The sequence below is a fragment of the Pristiophorus japonicus genome, chromosome 5 (genome assembly GCF_044704955.1).
Source record: "Pristiophorus japonicus isolate sPriJap1 chromosome 5, sPriJap1.hap1, whole genome shotgun sequence".
Taxonomy (NCBI): domain Eukaryota; kingdom Metazoa; phylum Chordata; class Chondrichthyes; family Pristiophoridae; genus Pristiophorus; species Pristiophorus japonicus.
Window position 1 is genome coordinate 6,930,244 of NC_091981.1, and position 9,862 is coordinate 6,940,105.

A 9,862-nucleotide genomic window follows, 5' to 3' on the forward strand; every position below is an offset into this window, starting at 1 on the left:
CGGGACATCTGGATAGGAATAGTGCAATCAAGCAGATGCAGCATGGATTCATGAAAGGGAAATCATGTTTAACTAACTTACTGGAATTCTTTGAGGATATAACGAGCATGGTGGATAGAGGTGTACCGATGGATGTGGTGTATTTAGATTTCCAAAAGGCATTTGATCAGGTGCCACACAAAAGGTTACTGCAGAAGATAAAGGTACGCGGAGTCAGAGGAAATGTATTAGCATGGATCGAGAATTGGCTGGCTAACAGAAAGCAGAGAGTCGGGATAAATGGGTCCTTTTCCGGTTGGAAATCAGTGGTTAGTGGTGTGCCACAGGGATCAGTACTGGGATCACAACTGTTTACAATATACATAGATGACCTAGAAGAGGGGACAGAGTGTAGTGCAACAAAATTTGCATATGACACTAAGATTAGTGGGAAAGCGGGTTGTGTAGAGGACTCAGAGAGGCTGCAAGGAGATTTGGATAGGTTAAGCGAATGGGCTAAGGTTTGGCAGATGGAATACAATGTCGGAAAGTGTGAGCTCATCCACCTTGGAAAAAAAAACAGTAAAAGGGAATATTATTTGAATGGGGAGAAATTATAACATGCTGCGGTGCAGAGGGACCTGGGGGTCCTTGTGCCCAAAAGGTTAGTTTGCAGGTGCAGCAGGTAATCAGGAAGGCAAATGGAATGTTGGCCTTCATTGTGAAAGGGATGGTGTTGCTGCAACTGTATAGGGTATTGGTGAGGCTGCACCTGGAGTACTGCGTGCAGTTTTGGTCACTTTACTTAAGGAAGGATATACTAGCTTTGGAAGGGGCACAGAGACGATTCACTAGGCTGATTCGAGAAATGAGGGGGTTACTTTATGATGATAGATTGAGTAGACTGGGTCTTTACTCCTTGGAGTTCAGAAGGATGAGGGGTGATCTTATAGAAACATTTAAAATCATGAAAGGGATAGACAAGATAGAGGCAGAGAGGTTGTTTCCATTGGTGGGGGAGACTAGAACTAGGGGGCACAGCCTCAAAATACGGAGGAGCCAATTTAAAACCGAGTTGAGAAGGAATTTCTTCTCCCAGAGGGTTGTGAATCTGTGGAATTCTCTGCCCAAGGAAGCAGTTGAGGCTGGCTCATTGAATGTTTTGAAGTCAAAGATAGATAGATTTTTAAGCAATAAGGGAATTAAGTGTTACGGGGAGAGGGTGGGTAAGTGGAGCTGAGTCCACGACCAGATCAGCCATGATCTTATTGAATGGCGGAGCAGGCTCGAGGGGCTAGATGGCCTACTCCTGTTCCTAATTCTTATGTTCTTATGTTCTTAAGCCTGCGGTCAGGTTGATGTACGAGGAGGATTGGGACGATGTAAGCCCTACGAGGCCAAATGGACACTGGGGGAAATCGCTGGAAACTGAAGTTCAGCGAGTTCATGTGGAGCACATATACAGTTCATATACCAGGATGCCACCGATAATGATGAAAGTGCTCCTCAATGGCATCCCAGTATCGATGGAGCTAGACACAGGGGCCAGCCAGTCCCTGATGAGTATCAAATAGTTCGACAAGTTGTGGGCGTCCAAGGCCAGGGGGCCAAAATTATTGCCGATTGATGCACAGCTACGGACATATACAAAGGAGATCATTCCGGTGCTAGGCAGCGCCACAGTAGTCGTGACCCACAAAGATTCACAAAACAGATTGCCACTCAGGATTGTCCCGGGAGACGGTCCCGCACTGCTGGGGAGGAGTTAGCTGGCTGTCATGAACTGGAAATGGGGCAATGTCAATGCAATTTCTTCTGTGGAGCGAATATCATGCTCACAGGTCCTGGACAAATTTGACTCACTATTTCAACCCGGCATTGGCACTTTCATGGGGACCAAGGTAGTGATTCACATAAACCCGGACGCCAGGCCAGTACACCACAAGGCCAGAGCGGTGCCGTACATGATGCGGGAAAAGATAGAAGGCGAATTGGACTGCCTGCTGAGAGAAGGCATCATCTCGCCAGCGAATTCAGTGACTGGGCGAGCCCGATCGTGCCGGTGCTCAAGGCGGATGGGTCGGTCAGGATATGTGGTGATTACAAGCCCACCATCAATCAGGTGTCACTCCAAGACCAGTACCCGCTACCGAGAGCGGAGGACTTCTTTGCGACGCTATCCGGTGGCAAACCTTTTTCAAAATTGGACCTGACCTCAGCTTACATGACCCAGGAGCTTGTGAGTGAGTCGAAGAAGCTGACCACCATCACGACACACAAGGGGTTGTTTGAGTACAACAGATGTCCGTTCGGGATTCGCTCGGCTGCCGCGATCTTCCAACGAAATATGGAAAGCCTCCTCAAGTCGATTCCAAGGACAGTGGTTTTTCAAGACGACATCCTCATCACGGATTGTGATACTGAAGAACATCTCCGCAACCTGGAGGAGGTGCTACGCAGATTGGACCGGGTAGGACTGCGACTGAAAAAGGCGAAGTGCGTCTTCCCAGCTCCAGAGGTAGAATTCCTGGGGATGAGGGTAGCAGCAGACGGGATCAGACCTACTGCGTCCAAGACGGAAGCGATCCAGAGAGCACCCAGACCCTGTAACACGACGGAGCTGCGTTCGTTCCTAGGGCTCCTGAACTATTTTGGTAACTTTCTTCCCAACTTGAGCACGCTGTTAGAGCCGCTACACATGCTCCTACGCAAAGGTCGCGAATGGGTCTGGGGGGGACAGATAGGAAAGGGCTTTTAATAGAGTACGCAATTTGTTATGTTCCAACAATCTGTTAACGCTATATGACCCATGTAAGAAACTTGTTTTAACGTGCGATGTGTCGTCCTATGGTGTTGGGTGTGTGTTGCAGCATGTTAATGCCAAGGGTCAGTTACAGCCGGTAGCTTATGCCTCCAGAAGTCTGTCCCAGGCAGAACGGGGCTACGGGATGGTAGAAAAGGAAGCACTTGCATGTGTATATGCTGTAAAAAAAAATGCACCAGTACCTGTTGGCGGGAAATTTTAGCTGGAGACAGATCACAAACCCCTAACGTCCCTTTTGGCCGACAACAAGGCTATAAATACAAATGCATCGGCCCGCATACAGAGGTGTGCACTCACATTAGCCGCCTATGACTATACAATTCGGCACAGACCGGGCACTGAAAACTGCGCCGATGCACTCAGCAGGCTCCCACTAGCCAGCACCAAGGGGGCAACCGAGCATGCTGCTGAGATGGTCATGGCTGTTGAAGCTTTCGAAAACGAAGGCTCACCCATGAAAGCCTGTCAGATTAAAGTCTGGACAAATAGAGACCCGCTATTGTCTTTAGTCAAGAAATGTGTCCTGAATGGGGACTGCAGCCACGTACGGGGCATGCCCTGAGGAATTCAAACCATTTCACAGGCGCAAGGATGAACTCTTGATTCAGGCCGATTGCCTACTATGGGGAAACCGAGTAGTCATGCCCCAGATGGGCAGAGAGATGTTCATCAGAGAACTCCACAATGACCACCCGGGCATTGACATGATGAAGGCAATTGCCAGGTCACACGTTTGGTGGCCAGGGATTGACGCAGATCTGGAACTTTGTGTTCGCAGGTGCAACACGTGTGCCCAGCTGGGCAATGTGCCCAGGGAAGGCCCCCCCTTAGCCCCTGGTCCTGGGCCGCCAAGCCATGGTCACGCATCCATGTGGACTACGCAGGTCTTTTCATGGGAAAAATGTTTTTGGTTGTAGCAGACGCCTACTCCAAATGGATCGAGTGTGACATTCTCAATTCAAGCACATTCTCTGGCACGGTAGAAAGTCTACGGGCAATGTTTGCCGCCCATAGTCTACCAGACGTCTTGGTCAGCGACAATGGCCCATGCTTTACAAGCATTGAATTCCAGGACTTCATGGCAGGCAGTGGAATCAACCATATCAGAATGGCACCGTTCAAGCCGGCCTCAAACGGCCAGGCAGAATGAGCAGTGCAGATAATCAAACAGGGGATGCTCAGCATCCAAGGCTGTTCCCCACAAAGCCGCTTATCACGCCTCCTGTTGGCCAATAGCTCCTGACCACACTCGCTCACAGGGGTCCCACCCTCAGAGCTGATAATGAAAAGGATGCTCAAAACCAGGTTATCCCTTATACACCCCACCATGAAAGAAATTGTCGAGAGCAGGCGCCGGTCACAATGTGACTACCATGACGGGAATGCGAGGGCGCGATGTATTGATGACAATGACCCTGTCTTTGTCCTCAACTACGCTGCAGGGCCCAAATGGCTCGCAGGCACTGTGATTGCCAAAGAGGGGAATCGGATTCTGGTAGTTAAACTTACCAATGGACAAATCTGCCGCAAACACGTGGATCAAACAAAAAGGAGGTTCAGCAAACCCACAGAAGAAGCAGAGGAAGAACACGATGTAGAGTTCATTCCTCCACAGGTGACTGAACACCGGAACCAAGCAGAGGAGAGCCCAGTCACTGTGGGCAGTCCGGACAGGCCTGAGGCACCGCAAACAGCAGACACTCAGGCCAGCGCCCAACAACCGGAGCCCCAACTCAGGCGCTCTACAAGGGAGCGTAAACCACCAGAGAGACTTAACTTGTGATCAAAATAAGACTTTGGGGGGGAGGTGATGTCATGTATTTAACTGTCAATGTAACCCATGTATAAACTGACTTAAGTTGTACACCTTGAGAACACTGACCACTAGGTGGTGAACTTGTGGGAGACACTCCTAACCTGGACTTTCAGGTATGATAGGGGAAGCTCCACCCACCTTCATCACTTCAGTGCTGGCTAATAAAGGTTACTGGTCACAGAGTGACCTTCTCTCAAGTATGGCCCTCGTGTGCATTTATACTGTATAGTAAGGACGTATTAGTAATGGGACAAGTAAAGACAGAAAAGATGGGTCTGGAGTAGGTGTCAATGGGAATGACAGAATCAGCTCCTGCTGTCCCAAAAAATAAGGGCAGCGATTATGATCGAAAATTGTTGAACTCGATGTTGAGTTTTTAAAAATTTAATTCACAGGATGTGGGCGTCGCCAGCAAGACCAGCATTTATTGCCCGTCTCTAATTGCCCCTTGAGAAGGTGGTGATGAGCTGCCAGAGCCTGTGATACTTCTTTGCAGCGGTTTTGGTATAACTGAGTGTCTAGCTGGGCCATTTCAGAAACAACCACATCGCTGTGGGTCTGGAGTCACATATCAGCCAGAGCAGGTAAGGGTAGCAGATTTCCTTCCCTAAAGGACATCAGTGAACCAGATAAGGTTTTTACAGCAATTTGGAAGGTTCATGCTCACTATTAGTGATACTTGCTTTTTATTCCAAATTTTTTTTTAATTAGGTGAATTTAAATTCCCCAGCTGCCGTGGTGGGATTTGAACTCGGGTCTCTGGATCATTAGTCCTGTGCTGTGGATTACTGGTCCACTGACCTACCCACTGTGCTACCCTACTGCTGAAAGGCTGTCAGGAATCTAATCGAAAGATGAGGTGCTGTTCCTTGTTCTGTAACTACATGTGTAAATATCAGGAATTTAATTTAATTTAATTGAAGGTAATCAGAATTATAATTTTATAATGCTTCCCACATCGCTGATTCATGCATTTTAGCTGTGCGCAGTTCAAATATTTGCTTCTAATTTGGTTTGAATTCCAATTTATGTGCCACAATATTGAGCAGCAAAAATTAGCCCAAGTGCCCCACTTATCTCCAATTACTTTAGTTCAATTGCATTTCAGTGTCAGCCGTGGCTTTGGGTCAGAAGGTTGTGGGTTCAAGACCCCACTGCAGGGACTTGAGCACAAAAATCTAGGCTGACACTTCCAGTGCAGTGCTGAGGGAGCACCGCACAGTCGGAAGGGCAGTAGTGAGGGAGTGCTGCACTGTTGGAGGGGCAGTAGTGAGGGAGTGCCGCACTGTCGGAAGGGCAGTAGTGAGGGACTGCTGCACTGCTGGAGGGGCTGTACTGAGGGAGCGCTGCAATGTCGGAGGGGCAGTACTGAGGGAGCACTGCACTGTCGGAGGGGCAGTACTGAGGGAGTGCCACACTGTCGGAAGGGCTGTACTGAGGGAGCGCCGCAGTGTCGGAGGGGCAGTACTGAGGGAGCACTGCACTGTTGGAGGGGCAGTACTGAGGGAGCGCTGCACTGTTGGAGGGGCTGTACTGAAGGAGTGCTGCACTGTCGGAGGGGTAGTACTGAGGGAGCACTGCACTGTCGGAGGGCCAGTACTGAGGGAGTGCCGCACTGTCAGAGGTTCCGTCTTTCAAGGTGAGACATTACACCGATGTCCTGCCTGCTCTCTCAACTGGACATAAAAGATCCCATGGCACTATTTTGAAGAAGAGCAGGGGAGTTATCCTCGGTGTCCTGGGGCCAATATTTATCCCTCAATCAACATCACTAAAACAGATTATCTGATCATCATCACATTGCTGTTTGTGGGAGCTTGCTGTGTGCAAATTGGCTGCTGTGTTTCCCACATTACAACAGTGACTACACTCCAAAAGTACTTCATTGGCTGTGAAGCACTTTGGGACAGCTGGTGGTCGTGAAAGGCGCTATATAAATGCAAGTCTTTTTCATGAGGATTTGCTTATTTCCTTTTACAGACGTTTATTTTTTTCTAATGTTGCCAATTTACTGGCCATTTTTGTGTGTGATCCACTGGAGCCAAAGTGGAATGTTAATAGATAGCTCTCTTTCAACCCCACGGGTGGGTTTTAAACATTCATTCACGGGTTGCTGGCGTCGCTGGCAAGGCCGGCATTTATTGCCCATCCCTAATTGCCCCTCGAGAAGGTGGTGAGTCGCCGCCTTCCTGAACCGCTGCAGTCCGTGTGGTGAAGGTGCTCCCACAGTGCTGTTAGGGAGGGAGTTCCAGGATTGTGACCCAGCGACGATGAAGGAACGGACGATATATTTCCAAGAAGACTCTGAGGGGGATTGACAGGGTAGATGCTGAGAGGATGTTTCCCCCGGGGCTGGAGAGTCGAGAACCAGGGGTCGCAGTCTCAGGAAAGGAGGTCGGCCATTTAGGACTGAGATGAGGAGGAATTTATTCACTCAGAGGGATGTGAATCTTTGGAATTCTCTGCCCCAGAGAGCTGTGGATGCTGAGTCGTTGAGTATATTCAAGGCTGAGATCGATAGATTTTTGGACTCTCAGGGAATCGAGGGATATGGGGATCGGGCGGGAAAGTGGAGTTGAGGTCGAAGATCAGCCGTGATCTTATTGAATGGCGGAGCAGGCTCGAGGGGCCGAATGGCCGACTCCTGCTCCTAATTCTTATGTTCTTATGGACATAACTTTGTCCTTTCAATTAATAACCAAAACATTAACGTGTTCTATCAATAGTTCTATATATTTACTCAATACTATCTTCCTTCTATGAATGAAGAAGTCCTATAGACTCTGTTGTAACTGTTTCCTGTGAGTTTTGCAATCTCCTTCAATCATCGAATCATCATAATATTCAACAAATTTTTGCCAGTATTCTCTTAAAGAGCTGAAATTGTGTTGTTCTTGTTCTGTATGATGGGAGAAATTCATAACGGGATGTCGAGTTTCGCTCACTATTTGATGGGCCTCCTGAGATGCCGAGTGGAGAAATGAAGTGCCTCCCGCCACAGATCTCAGTGGGCCGGTCGATGTGAGGTGTTCCAGGGTCTGGGACTCACAGATCTCAGTGGGCCGGTCGATGTGAGGTGTTCCAGGGTCTGGGACCCATAGATCTCAGTGGGCCGGTCGATGTGAGGTGTTCCAGGTCCTGGGACCCACAGATCTCAGTGGGCCAGTCGATGTGAGGTGTTCCAGGGTCTGTAACCCACAGATCTCAGTGGGCCGGTCGATGTGAGGTGTTCCAGGGTCTGTGACCCACAGATCTCAGTGGGCCGGTCGATGTGAGGTGTTCCAGGTCCTGAGACCCACAGGTCTCAGTGGGCCGGTCGATGTGAGGTGTTCCAGGGTCTGGGACCCACAGATCTCAGTGGGCCGGTCGATGTGAGGTGTTCCAGGGTCTGGGACCCACAGATCTCAGTGGGCGGGTCGATGTGAGGTGTTCCAGGGTCTGGGACCCACAGATCTCAGTGGATCGGTTGATGTGAGGTGTTCCTGGGCCTAGGACCCACAGATCTCAGTGGGTCGGTCGATGTGAGGTGTTCCTGGGCCTAGGACCCACAGATCTCAGTGGGTCGGTCGATGTGAGGTGTTCCAGGGTCTGGGACCCACAGATCTCAGTGGGCCGGTCGATGTGAGGTGTTTCAGGGTCTGGAACTCACAGATCTCAGTGGGCCAGTCAATGTGAGGTGTTCCAGGGTCTGGGACCCACAGATCTCAGTGGGCCGGTCGATGTGAGATGTTCCAGGGCCCTTGGGGAAGAGTGACCATAATATGGTGGAATTTTGCATTAGGATGGAGAATGAAACAGTTAATTCAGAGACCATGGTCCAGAACTTAAAGAAGGGTAACTTTGAAGGTATGAGGTGTGAATTGGCTAGGATTGAATGGCGAATGATACTTAAGGGGTTGACTGTGGATGGGCAATGGCAGACATTTAGAGACCGTATGGATGAACTACAACAATTGTACATTCCTGTCTGGCGTAAAAATAAAAAAGGGAAGGTGGCTCAACCGTGGCTATCAAGGGAAATCAGGGATAGTATTAAAGCCAAGGAAATGGCATACAAATTGGCCAGAAATAGCAGCGAACCCAGGGACTGGGAGAAATTTAGAACTCAGCAGAGGAGGACAAAGGGTTTGATTAGGGCAGGGAAAATGGAGTACGAGAAGAAGCTTGTAGGGAACATTAAGGCGGATTGCAAAAGTTTCTATAGATATATAAAGAGAAAAAGGTTAGTAAAGACAAACATAGGTCCCCTGCAGTCAGAATCAGGGGAAGTCATAACGGGGAACAAAGAAATGGCAGACCAATTGAACAAGTACTTTGGTTCGGTATTCACTAAGGAGGACACAAACAACCTTCCGGATATAAAAGGGGTCAGAGGGTCTAGTAAGGAGGAGGAACTGAGGGAAATCCTTATTAGTCAGGAAATTGTGTTGGGGAAATTGATGGGATTGCAGGCCGATAAATCCCCTGAGCCTGATGGACTGCATCCCAGAGTACTTAAGGAGGTGGCCTTGGAAATAGCGGATGCATTGACAGTCATTTTCCAACATTCCATTGATTCTGGATCAGTTCCTTTCGAGTGGCGGGTAGCCAATGTAACCCCACTTTTTAAAAAAGGAGGGAGAGAGAAAACAGGGAATTATAGACCGGTCAGCCTGACCTCAGTAGTGGGTAAAATGATGGAATCAATTATTAAGGATGTCATAGCAGCGCATTTGGAAAGAGGTGACATGATAGGTCCAAGTCAGCATGGATTTGTGAAAGGGAAATAATGCTTGACAAATCTTCTGGAATTTTTTGAGGATGTTTCCAGTAAAGTGGACAAGGGAGAACCAGTTGATGTGGTATATTTGGACTTTCAGAAGGCTTTCGACAAGGTCCCACACAAGAGATTAATGTGCAAAGTTAAAGCACATGGGATTGGGGGTAGTGTGCTGACGTGGATTGAGAACTGGTTGGCAGACAGGAAGCAAAGAGTAGGAGTAAATGGGTACTTTTCAGAATGGCAGGCAGTAACTAGTGGGGTACCGCAAGGTTCTGTGCTGGGGCCCCAGTTGTTTACACTGTACATTAATGATTTAGACGAGGGGATTAAATGTAGTATCTCCAAATTTGCGGATGACACTAAGTTGAGTGGCAGTTGAACTGTGAGGAGGATGCTATGAGGCTGCAGAGTGACTTGGATAGGTTAGGTGAGTGGGCAAATGCATGGCAGATGAAGTATAATGTGGATAAATGTGAGGTTA